At 41.1% G+C, this 13,518-nt stretch overlaps 1 long non-coding RNA gene across 3 annotated transcripts; it reads left to right on the forward strand.

The window, feature by feature from the left end:
- The first annotated feature begins 14 nt into the window (after nt 1-14).
- Nucleotides 15-12,945, forward strand: LOC116240935 (uncharacterized). 3 transcript variants are annotated; one of them, XR_016464333.1, is made up of 6 exons: nt 15-736; nt 832-1,039; nt 10,444-10,528; nt 10,639-11,257; nt 11,493-11,580; nt 12,859-12,945. It is a non-coding gene; the product is annotated as an uncharacterized LOC116240935 (long non-coding RNA). The 3 variants fall into 3 exon arrangements; XR_016464334.1 differs by lacking the exon at nt 12,859-12,945 and adding an exon at nt 12,258-12,343 and having other exon boundaries at nt 814-1,039; XR_016464332.1 differs by lacking the exon at nt 12,859-12,945 and adding an exon at nt 12,258-12,343.
- Nucleotides 12,946-13,518: the final 573 nt, after the last annotated feature.

The following is a 13,518-nucleotide window of genomic DNA, read 5'->3' on the forward strand; positions in this document are numbered from 1 at the left end:
GCGGAGGCGGCCGCGCGGGCGCTCCTGGCGCCGCCGCCCCCGTGCCCGCGGCCGCTCTTCGGCCCTCAGCGGGAGACCCTCAGCGCAACATGGCGGCGGGCCGCGCCCCACCGGCACCTGCCCCCCACGGCGGGGTTGGCGGTTGCCAAGCTGGCGAGGGGGAGAGGGAAGGAAGACGCTTTGGTGTTAGAGCGTGGGCGACTCGTGTGCTCGATCGCCAGTCTCTAAAAGCTGCTATTTTGTTGTTGTTGTTGTTTTCCCGAAGCCCAAAATCAATTACTTCAAACAAAAGGCAGGATGGATTTTTGTATTAAAGCGTATTTTCAGCATGAAATAAAAGTTTGAGAATCCACCGAAGCTTAGAAACTACAAAGTGAGAAGGCTGCTTCAGCTGGCCGTGCTCTTGGGTCAAGATTGCGCGACCAACCGACCCGATCCGTAGGCACACAACACACGGACACAACGCACTGCGCCTGTGCCCCCCGCTCCTCATCCACCGCCATGCTCCTGCAGAGCCCCCAGCTGCTTTACCTGCAGGAGCCGTGGCCTCCCGCCTGCTGGGGTGTGAGAACAGATCGTATTTACGTTGTCACGGGCAACGGACTATAGGACACAGGTCTTCCGGTGTGCCGGCAATGGCATGCAGGTGAGCTGTGAGATTAAGGAAACGTGCAGATACAAGCTGCTGTCTCGATATCCTCGTTTCAAGAAAAGGAACTGGAAGCTTCAAAACGAGGTAGCAGCCAGCACGTGTCAAAGATACAGGGTTGTGGAGACCCTGGGGAATGCCAAGGGATGGTAACAAAAACACAGTCCTGTGTTTTCCTCCAGGTCCTGCATCAGAGATGGTGCTAGGCACTCACTCATAGTGCCACATTCAAGTAAAAGAATCACCTTTGCTTCACATTTGAGAGAACGGAGGGGAACGGAGACTGATAGAACCCACTGCTATATTTCCTTCTTCTTGTGTGATCCTAGGAAGCAAGTGAGGGCTTTACTGTCAAAACTGAGCCATATGTGAAGCAGCTTGCAACAGCAGGTGAGAAAAAAACAATCAAAGTTAAATGGCTTGTGAGGGAGATGAGATAAAACATTTTTGGGAAACAGCTAGAGCCTCTGTTTTCAGATAGAACAATCCCACCAAGATAAACTTTAATCAGATTAATTTGACAACATATGGTTTGTGAGGAGACTTCCTCCTTTAAGCAGTAAGTTTACGGTGGGACTCATGCCATATTCAGTAGGATGGTACTGGATGTGGAGCAGACCAGAACATCACTGTTTTGGGCAGACTGCTGAGCCCAAGAAACGATTGTAAGGAATACTGTAAGAACTTAGTTGTTGCCACTCTCACTTGGAACGCTATGTGGTGGTCTTGGATTATTTTGTGGAGGCATATAGGTGCAAAAAGCACATAGGTATTTTCATTCCTTGCTGTTAATACCATATTTTGGCTTGATTGAAAAAATAGGAATTTTTATTGCAGTTACAATTGCTTCCTAACTACAAAAAGGCAGAGGCAAAAGGAATTTAGGTGACTAATAGTTAAATGTGGCAACATACAATCTCTAGGTTCCTGTTTGCCACAGCACATAACCCTGTGCCATTCTCCCACAATCACCTGCAGTATATGGGGAAAGATAGATACCTCAATGGTATCCATAACTACCAGCTTACTCAACACCACTCCACCCAAACCCAACCAACAAGAACATGTTGAACCCATACAGGCAGTACTGTCGTCTGTGGAAGGGAAAAGAACAATTGCCATGTTGGAACATTTGTTAGAGAGCCTTAGCCTCCTTCCTGGGCTTTTGCCTTTTGCAAGGTGTGTTTTCAAACCACCTTGGCTACAGAGCACTGTGAGTTGCTAAACTCTCAGTTCAGCAGGGCAGCAAGTTGTTTTTGTTACAGTGAGAAACTCTCTTCTGGGTCCCTGAGTTTCTTCCTTTACGTTTCACTCCCTACTTCCCTCCCCAAATGGATGGGAAGGTATATAATGCTACCCCTTCCTTCCCTTTTATACAAAAGTCTATTCATCCTTTGCAGACACAGTAAATCCAGACTAGCTCACATCTCCAGAGAGGGGATGAAAGCTCTCAGTTCTGTGGCTTTCTTGACAGTGTCCTGACACTGAATTTTTGGAGCACGGACATCACGTGTAATACTGATGAGCACTATCTGATAATGCTTACAGACTGAATTGCCATTTGAGTTGGGAGTAAAGGAATGTGAGAGCAGGCATGAAATCAGTTCTCATCAGGACAATCTAGGGCTAGAAATATGAAAAAACAGATATAAATGTAGAAGTTTGGGAAATTTACATTAAAAAAAAAAAAAACACAACAAAAATACACAGTTGATTCTGGATTTAGGCATTGGCTAAGCAGGAGGAAGCTTTCATAGGCACCCTAACTACAGCATTTTGTGCCAGACCTCACAAGCATAAGAGCCAAATCAAAATGAAGCCTTTAAGTTATAGGATTAACAGCTGCTCTGATCCAACACTTGTTCTTAACCTGCTCTATTAAGAGTATAGCATTACTAACAATTTACAGGAATTACTAAAGCAGGGGAGGTGATGAAAGGACCTAGATTGCTCAGCAGGTCAGTAGCAGGACCCAGTTTCTGTTTTCTTCCCTGTAACAGCTCCTGTGCCTTACTGCCCTCTAACCAAACTGTATTTTAAGATCTTTCAGCAGTTTTAAGGAGAAAAACAATTTAGTGTTGCTCTTCTGCTTGTAATAACGTTTCAACTTGATGTAAAGCATTTATGAATTCAAAGAACTGGACAGAATTTTCTCAAGAAAATCCTATCAGTATAAAGTGGTTTTGCTTAACAGATCTGGCGCTAGCCACGTTTTAATTAAAACACATCTTCCTAAGTGTGATTATCCTGAAATTAGGAAGCACGGACTCTTATGTCCTAAGAAAAACATTCTTGGTTGCCCACATAAAATCAATGCTCTCAGTAAGAGGCAGGTTTGAATTTCTTGTTTCTGAATATAGGAAGTATTATTCAAATTTTCCAAGCACGGTTGGAATAGTCTTGCATCATCTCTGGTGATTAGTTTGCAGTTTTACTCCTGGGATTTTTTCTAACTGGAAACATAGAGTGACTTCCTTCTGACTACTTATAGGCCATGCATTCAATATAGTAGAAAAAAGAAAGGATACCACATTCTGAACCACTTTGTATAAGTTTAAAATCAAGAGGATCATTTTCTTTGTCAATTCTAAGAGCTGTAGGAGGAAAAGTAATCATATGGTATTACTGACAGTAGCTTGTTTCATTGTGCACGACCATAAATAGGCAGTTTATTCCCAGTTAGAATTCCTGAAACATTGGCATTCCTGCACTGTCATGCTCCAGGAAGAGTGGCCAAGGATCTGTTGAGTTCCAGTTCTGCTTGAACTGAGAGCTCCTTCCTTACTACCCACACTGAGCTTAATGAAAACCCGACAAATTCAGGTCACAGTGGACGAGCGTTTTCTTTCAAAGCACTGTTGACATTCTCGAGGTCTCTTTTGTTTCTTTTGAAGGGGATATACATGGTAAAAGAGCTCAAAGCTTGTTCCTCATTTTTTGTTGTTCCTTAAATGAGAAGTTTCTGCCAAGTTCAATTAATGTGTTTTTCCAGTAAGTGTGAGTTTGTGCTAAGAAATGGTTAGGTGAATTCAGGCCTGGAAATAAATGCTGTTAAATGATCCAGTAGTTACATGCTGGGAGACCCTTATCTTTGCATTCATTTTGTTTTCAGGCTGCACCCACAATTATTCCTTGAGATTACATGACAATCTGCTTGACCATGGTGGAGTTGTACAGGGACATATTAGATGAACACGGTTTAAACATGCATGTGATCAAGCAAGGAAAATCTATAATAATTGTCTCTGTAACTGAAATCCACAGTGAATTATTGATTTTATTAGTGAAAATAAATAATAAAAAAGCAGTAATAATTTGCTCAATCTGTTGAATGAGAACAATCACATTACAAAGCATTGTTTAAAAATGTATTAAGTGACAATAGATGCTCACAATGTACTGGATTTGTAAAGATTATTCTACACATGTAAATCTAGCCGTGTTTGTCCAAGACTTGAAGCAAATGGAAACTAGGGGCAACACAGCTTTTACGTCTCAAAATGAAATAATGATCTTAATGCATACGATAAGAAAGGAAAGAGGAAGGGAGTTCCCCTGCACAGGTAATCTCTATTTTACCTTGATATCTTCCTTTGTGCTATTTTATTTGGAGTCTGATTAGAAGCAGAGTTCAGTGCCATGTATTTCAAATAACCCCCTGCAAGATTGAATTATTTCCACAGGGACCAGCTCTTCTTTTTTTTTTAAGCATCAAACCAGAGATGTATAAAGACAGCGTTGACAAAAAGAGCGGGTCAAATAATGTTGACCAACTTAGTTCATTTGCTTCACAAATGGAACGCAGATGTGTGCCTACAGCAGGCGTGAGTAGTAAAGGGAGGTGAAGGCAAAAAAGCCTCCACTGGATGATAGAGAGAAAAAATTTACATCACTGACATTTCTATTGCTCTCACTGTAAGGATGATGCTGTAGGAATACAAAAATAAAGTAACAAGCTATTTCAACTAGTGTCAAAATTCAGAATTTCAGGGCACACAGAATAAAATGTACAATTAATGGATATCAAGTATATTTTCTTTTCCTGTGATATCATACTGACTCACAGCTTTTAAGATCAGAAGGACCATATTGTTTGACTTTCAGCGTAAAGTAAGCTGTTGAGTTTCACCCAGTGATTCTCAAATCAAGACTCTAATGTTAAAAGGCCTTAAATCTCAGACTCAGGACTAATTGACAGTGATTCTACCACCTTTCCAGTTCTCTCCACTTTCAGTATAAGTTGTGAGGTTGTTTGCATTGACTGTAATTGGTTTTCTGATTCCACTTCAGAAGGTGCACTGTCAGTAACACAATTTACAGTTAAATACTGAGCCAAGATCTAATATAGTTCTTGCCTCACCTGTCAGTAATATAAGCTGTACATTACTCTGATGTTTTATGCCAACTAACACAGTAGAAGAGGGTTTTCCCTCATTTTTCCCTAATTGAAACATAAGGAATTGCTTGATGCAGAGGTTACTTGGTAAATCTCAGATGGTCCCATTTTTTTCCTGTTTTCCACTCAGAACCATCTCTTCCAAGATGTTTTCACCATTTTTTGCCTAGTTTCAAATATTTAAATGCTCTATGCAACAAGACCTTTCTCCCTTTGAACGCTTTGTAGCATAAGATTGGTTAGTGTTAAAAAGTAATATCAGGATTGCTGCTTATTACTGGCACTACACCAGCCTTCCTACTCTGCTTCACTTGCTTATTAGAGAAAAGAGCATTTCAAAGTGATGTTAGGTGCAAAAGCTCTTTCTGCTCTCCACAGACTGCAGCTGTCCAAAGGCAATTCAGTCTGCACAGAGAACAACCAATGCAGAATCAGAAAAGAATATTCAATGGAGGCTTCTCTTGTGGATAAAGGAGGGTAATTTGGACCTTGGTATATGAGTAAGACACTAAGCTGGAGGCTGAAGTACAAGAATCCTCCTATCTCTTGGGAAATCCTCTGTTTGCTTTGAGATAACACAATAATGTTGAAAACAGGCGGGCACCAATAAATATGTAAGACCAAATACAAAGCAGGTAGAAGCAGAGAGACATTGCTAAACAAAGCAGAACACTGCCAACTTTCACTAGATCTGAATTCTAAGTCTGATATTTTATAAGGACTTACCTAGAACTGTACCTCAATTAAATATTCATTCATGAGAAAAAGCTATTTGTGTTTCACAGCAAACAGCTCATTTACAATTTACAAATGGATACATACGTCCTTAATTAGTTTTCAATGACCTTGCTATACAGTGAGGGCAAACTAAATTCATTTTATATCAAGGCTGCAGATAGAGTCACCTTATCTAATCAGCCCCAGCTACCTTAAGGCCAGTAACTCAGAAACAAAGAGGCTACCATTCCCAGTAATTTCTATGAGGCCTCACTGGAGGAGAAGGGGATCAGGTTGGTTATTGCTCACCTCCCATACTGAGGCATTCAGGTAACCTGAAACAAAGGGAGTTTTCAGTGCTTCCCAGTGACACACCTAGTTTGTGAAGTAATTACCTCTGACGCATGACACAAAAGATAAACACCGAGTCTTGTAACGTGTTGACTAGCAACTCCTCAAAACACCTTGGAAAATAGTATAATTACACTATTTTAAAATAGCAGGTGAATTTCACCTGTCTGCAGTAGGTAACTCAGGAGCTAGGTACTAATTGAGTACCACTTGAACCTTTGAAATAGAGTTGAAGTGCTGCCTCAGATGTTACCACCATGACTTACATCACATACAGATGTGATTTGCTCCTAGGCAGAACGCAGCTCAGCTTTGTTTCACTTACTAATAGGCTGATTTTCTTTAAAAGGCTGCATGATTAATCCTCTTTTAATAAAAGACAAAAGCAAGGTGAGGGGGAAAATCTATTTGGTTATACATAACGTGTAACCTTATGATCACCTTTTGTGCCAGGTTTCATCCACGTACCCTCCCAGTAATAGCTAGGAATGCTTTTGGAGTCAGATTTGCTAGTCCATGGCTCTGATTTGACATTCAAACACTTAAAGTGTGGGAGGATAAGGATGAGCTACTGCTGGACACAAGAAGCAGGGTGTTGTGTCCTTCTACCTGGTATCTGTCGAGGCAGAGGATCTGGTGACCCCAGAGCTGATAGTTCATGAGCTAATTGTTTGGTATGTTTAATTATCTTGGTGTGGTAAATCATAGTAGTTGCAGCAATCAAACATGAAGTAGAGTTTCTGTATCCAATTGGTTTGCTTCTTTTTCCCAACAACGTCATTTGGCCTTGCAGATCTGAGACCAGGAGCTTAGGAGCTGGAAACATCTTGTAGACACAAGTGAACCATGTTGGTCCAAAAGCATGTATACACTGCTATGGCCCTTTCCTCTAAGAAACTGGGTTGCTCTGTGTTGGTCTCCCTGACTGTGGTCTATCTGCCAGGACAGATGGGAAGTGAGGTGTAAGCATAATATCAATCATAGCTTTCTTTTGTGAAGTTCAGCTTTAAGGTCAAACATGGTTCTTATGTGGATGTGGTTAATGTAAGGGCTTATTACTAGGCCATACCAGGTAATGCGGCCTGGTTTGACACAGTGCATTGAAGCACAGACTTCCTAGGTGTGACCTCAATTCAGTGTCCAAGCACTCTGGGCATGGAGCCATGAGCAGCTTCTTGGCTACTGTCAGTGAGAAACTGGTCTTTGAGGCTTGTTTGCAAGAGCCTGAAAGAAGGGTTCAGCACTCCATGCAGACACAGCAGGCCTGGCTTGTGGGGCAGTTCTGTTGCCAAGCCCTCTGTGGCTGCTCTGCAACACAGGACAGCAGCACTGAGAAGAGTGGGAAGACCAACAGTCCTGAGTTTAGCTATTTGCTTCACCAGCCTTATGCTATGAGACAGGAGAATGCCAAAAGGGCCTTAGAAACGACAACAAAACTGGGTGTGAATGTGCAGCTGAATCACGGGGTGGAGTAAGAGCTGGATGTCCTTGTGAAGAATGCCACCCGTCCGTCCCTATGTGGGGACCCCCTGCACAGGAGGTGTGCCAGGGAGGAGCTACCAGCATCCTGGAGACCTGCAGCTAGGGTGTCACAAGAAAGCAATGCGGACAGGACTCAAGAAAGCTCTCTTTGCTGTCAAGCAGCATTTCATCCAAACAGTTTCTTTCTGAGCACAACTGCCTCCAGCAACACAGTGTTTTTTCCCCAATTTTATTCAAATTGATAGCAACTCTCCTGCTCCTTTTAGGAGACTGTCCCATAAGTAAGCAATGTCACAGCACTGTACTGATACTGCTGTACTGTACTGCTGATATCTAAATGTGTTCTTTCCTTGCATTTACTCTCTACCTTCTACCCCTATTGCCTGAAATAGCTGCTCACTCATCACTGTAGTGGGTTTAGCTGTGTTGTACGGATCTGTACAGATAAGAAACAATAACCTTTAGATAACAGCACAGACTCTTGCACAAAGTTCCTCCTTGTCTCAGAGTTCAGTCTGCACCCTTATTTTGAAAAAAATAAAAAAGGAACAAAAAAATATTTTGTACAGGAATTATATTAAAATGCAGCATGCAGTATAGTAGTGCAGTGCTTAAGGACTTTTGAAATAGCATTGTTGTTTCAAGTAAGATTATGGAGACCATTTCACCATAGTAGCCAGTGGGTAGTATTTGAAACTATTTCTTTTTCTATGCTTCAACAAGCAATTAAGTATTATGTTTCAAATGCCACTACACAGCAATGGTGAGTAAATAATGGCTTAAATAAGAAGCAAGGAAAAGTTTTGTTTGCTTTTGCAGGTGTTAAATTTCAGCAGAACAATCTAACTCAAACAAAGCCCCAAACAAAAGTTATTGGCATTCCTATCTGACAACCTGAGTTTCATGGTAGACAAGGCAAATAATCTAAATTCTCTCTCCTAGCCCTGAAATCTTTGACCACTGATATTAACCATGACTGCAAAATTGAGGCTGAGGTTTTTAATTTTGAGTATAATGTTTTTCTTTGAGTTGTTAATGCTTCGGAAAAACAATTGCAGCAACTGCGTGTGCTTAAACAATGTATTTCTGTAATTAGTATCCTTAAAGAACCCAGTAAAGCTTGCACTGACAAGCACATTGCAGGGTTGAGATGTGAATGTAGGTTATTTTGCTGTTCTTCTAATAAACGTAGCTTTTCCTCCCTTGAGAAGAAATGCAGTGCTGCATATCCAGCACCCAGATGGATTCCAACTCACAGCCTAAAAGCAATCTCAGAACTTTAGGAAAAAAGGTAAATGGATCATTTTTAGACCAAGAAACTAATTCTGTGGAACCTATTTATGGCAAACTCAGCTGTAGTGAAACTACTTGCAAAGAAGAGTATGAAAGTGGTGGTTGTGAGTGCACCCCTTCCCACAGCTCTCAAACTTGCAGTCCTGCCTTAGTGTCAAAGCCCTGCCATCCAGATCAGGCCTGTAACCCAGAGGTTTTGCAGAGAAAATTCTGTTATTTCAGCACAGGTTCTCATTGCAATTCTTAATTGGTTACTTTAGATTACTGTCTCAGCCAAGCCTTGTTAATGTGAAATGATAACCTTGAACTGTGTTTGTGGTTTAAGCATTATCCAAAGACCTGCACGCAGCATACAGGGACAAAGTCAGAAATTCTTTTACACTTGTGTGAGGTCAGAGTCAGACTGATTCTATCAGTCTGAGCATAAAATCACAGTAATCCACCTGTTTAATGGGCCTTATCAAACACTAGGTTTAGAGTTTGTGCATGCTCTTTTGCATTTAGTAAGAGTTTACAGGTCCAATGCTGCTCCTTTTAGTCATGGTGCTATTACCTGATTTCTTCTGCAATCTTATTTAAACACAGGTAAGGGTGGAAGAGGTAAGCTCTCTGTTCTTTAGGGAACTAAGATGATATGAATAGAACAAACTAGGTGCTCAACAATTATACTAATCTTGTTCCAATTGCCACTCTTTCTGAGAAGAAATTATTACTAATATCCAACCCAAACCTCCCTTCATCAACTTGAGGCCATTTGCTCTGGTTCTCTTGCTAGTGATCTGGGAGAAGAGTCTGACACACACCTCGCCACAGCTTCCATTCAGGCAGTTGTAGAGAATGATAAGGTCTCCCCTGAGCCTCCTCTTTGCCACACTAAACAATCCCAGTTCCCTCAGCTGCTTTCCATAACACTTGTGCTCCAGACCCCTCACTTTGTTGCCCTTCTCTGAACATGCTCCAGGGCCTCAGTGTCTTTCTTGCAGTGAGGGGGCCAAAACTGAACATAGTACTTGAGGTGCAGCCTCTCCAGAGCTGAGTACCATAGATGGATGATAACCTTTCTAGTCCTGCTGGCCTATGCTATTCATGATACAAAACGATGTTTGGTGGCAGTGCTCGCACAAGGGAGGTCAGGCAGACTTGGCTATGCATAAGTAAAAACAAAGAGAGGGAAGGTAAATGTGAAGCTACTGTTTGAATTATCGAAGTTTCTCCTTCACCCCTTCTTCAAGGATTATTATTTACAAGATTTCCAGCTTGAAGCTATGTACCTCACAGCGATATGCTGCTTCCTGGGATCCTCAAAAGCCTGGCTGCCCTGCTCTGCTCCATTATCCCTCCATTATCCTTTTGCACCCTCTAACCCAACGCTGCTTTTTTTTTTTTTTTTTTCTTTTCTTTCTCCTGTCAGTGGTGCTACTGTGCAGCGCAGACCCTTCCCTCCTCACCCCAGATGGGGAGGAAGCTGTACTGAGGGCCTTGGTTCTCACCTCAGATTAAGAAGGACAGGAAAGGGTGGTGGAGCGAGGCATAAAGCAACAATTCTTATTCCTAGGAAGGAAGGAAGGTGTGACTCACCCTGAATTTGTCTGAAAAACTCTTTCACCTGTCGATAGTCAGCAATCAAGGAGGTTTCTCAGGTAGGAATTGCTTGGAATTACCCATCCAGGCCTTGCCACAATGACTGGGCATGGTGGGACTGAGAACTTTGTTCTGTGCAAGCAATTAATAAAACCCTTGTTATAAACAGCTTCTGTGCTGGCTAGAGGTGCTCTGTGCTGGGAACAGACTGCTGTGAGACACCTGAGGACCTTCACTGCCACAGATGGATGGGGCAGCACGTGCAAGAGAGAAAGGGCCTGCTACAGCAGCCAGTAAACATTGTATTAACAGCGTAACAAGATTTACTATTCTTCATGACTTTTTTCACTAATTATTAATAGTCAATTAATATGACCCTGAGCAGAATGTACCCCAAAGTAAAGGAAGTAACTTATGGCCTGCTTTACAACAGTGCCATATAAATACTTTGTTGCATGAAGTACTGCATTTCTATGGAAGTACTGGCACACTCAGGTGAGCAAACACAACACTACAGAGGAAACCAAGCACTTTTAGTCCAGCCTAAGCACTCTCTGTTACCAGCCTGCAGCCACGTGAAAGTAAAGCAACATTGTTAATGAAAAAAATGAGGAACTGAAAATGATTCCAACATGCTTTTTAAAACTCAATGTTTCTCTTATTGCTATATGACTTCTGCTTCATCCAGCTTGAATACAGCATTAGAGAGACCCTGGCCTTGCTCCAAAATGCTCATAAGTTTCAGTCACTGAGGAGCAGGCCCAGGACAGGCACCTGATAGCAAAAAGGTAAGAAAGGAAATACTAGGAACTGTGATTATTCCTCAACATCAGCAATTTCTTACAATCGTCTTAAAATACTCTTCAAAAATTGAAAGTATTTACAAAGACATAATTGTAAAAGCTCCTGTATTGTCCTGTCCTATCTGCCTCAGTGTGAGAAGCAGATTCTCCTCTGTTCTTGTTCTCTATATCACAGAGCAGGTTCCAAATTTCATTACATTTTTTTTTTCTTTCTCCACAGGAGAAAAATGCTTGACTAATCCATTCAGGTTGAGTTAACAAGACAACTTCTCAGAACTGTGATTGTCAGTAAAAGTGATTTTCACATTGTAAGTCTCTGCAACATACAAGTTGCCCTGTTTTCTTGCATGTGTAAGACCTCAGACCTTTGCTTTCTATCCTCCCACATTCTGGTGCAGTTCCTTCCCTTAATGATCCATGCATGCAAAATGACCTCTACGTTTTCCTCTACAAAATTGTGCACCATTTCTGTCAACTCTGGAGCTCACATTTTTCTGATAAAAGCTGCAATTATTTTTCTATGCAGTAACATTTGGAACAAGCAACAGGACTGGCTTTGCAAACAGATTTTCAGACTCTCATTAGGTTGCCAACAGTTGGCTCTTGGTGGAAAAAACCTTTGCATGTGACAAATTCACTTCATTTAACCACCCTAGAACAGCCTTTTAGAAGAGCTGCCTTCTGAATGTGAAGACAAACTACTACTCAGCCTACCTTTCCCAGTTTAATTGTTTAATGATGAGGTAGATGGAATCTGATTTTATGAAATCAATTACAAATATGCCAACAACTGTAACCTAAAATTAGCACCTTTCATGACTATAACTTTTGTCACTTACAAGCTGTTACAGTTCATTCTCTGACATCCTGGGGTCTGAGAAAACTGAGCTGTGCACTGCAGATTTGGCCACTGCACTGGCAAGACAAAAACAGGACCTACATGATTTTTAAACACTACTCACAGATCCTTTGTTCTCTCCTGCAGTAGATGAGACTTCTAGTGAGAGCAAAACTTCACTTGTTTGCTGGTGGTAGTAAAACTGCTGTTTCCAGTAACCTGCAATTTTGACACTTAAGTGACAAAAAGCATGCAAGACCTCCACTAACAATGAAGTTTCACTGTTTTAATGTTGGGGAACGACCTGCATTTTACTTTTGACACAAGTCCTCATTTAATTCCTAGTGAAGTCAGTGGGAGCTAGAGAATCTGTGTTTGTTTCAGTTACAGGGGATAAGCCAAACATTTAAGGATTATTTTCCCAATGTCAGCAGTAGTGCTCAGCTTGACCAGGCAGTTGATAGTCAGCTCAAGAGTCGTAAAGTTTGCATTCAAATACTACCTTTTGAAAGATCTTAGCTGACAGATGGATTTGTAAGTATTCATGTTATTTTTAAACTGTAGTTTACTGAAGCGTTTGGGATGTATGGATCATTTCAAAACCACTCCTCAGGGAATAAGACCGAAATTGTGTTGCGTATATTTGAACCTTAGTGTCAGTGAACCTTGACTTTCCAATCACTGGAAATTGTCTTAAAATTGAGTCTGTTATTAAACTAAAAATTACCTTTTTTTTTTGTTTGGATAGAGCAACCCAAAACAAATGACATGGACAGAGCTAACCAGACAAGGCAGATCTGTGTAAAAACAGCAAACTTTACTTTCTACTTCCTACCAAACTTTTTCCCAGTAAAGACAATTCAATGGTGGGCTTCATCAAAAATCCTGTGAATCCTGACACACACTGAGGTTGTGTTGTCAAATATATTAAAAATCTTGAAAAATCTCTCTTAAGTTTTAATGGCCTTTTAATTAAACTCTGTATGTGAGAGGCAAGAGGTTCCTTGCTTTTATTGTCTAGATGTGATCATCAGTGGATGGAAGCTTGTGTAAAATCTATATGCTGGTAATCCCATGGTATGGAATATGGCAATTTCTTCTGAAAGAAGAAAACAGTGATGCTGAGAAGAATGCATTTCTCTGTTCTTCTTACAGCAGTACTACATATGTAAATGCACATAAAAGCACAATACAGCTCTGAGTGTATAAAAGATGAGTAGCCAGGGTTGCTCTTTAGAAATTATGAGGAATTTTTATTACAAAGAACTAGCAGCAAATTCTTTGAACAATTAAATACTTTCGAGAGTAATTAGTTTCTTTAAGCAATAACACAAGCAGGTTCTGAAATGCTGTAACAGAAGTTGGACAAACAGAAAAAGTTTCTGCAAAGTTTATGTATTATGTTGTA

This window comes from Phasianus colchicus, chromosome 2 (genome assembly GCF_987193195.1).
Source record: "Phasianus colchicus chromosome 2, bPhaCol1.hap1.1, whole genome shotgun sequence".
Lineage (NCBI taxonomy): Eukaryota > Metazoa > Chordata > Aves > Galliformes > Phasianidae > Phasianus > Phasianus colchicus.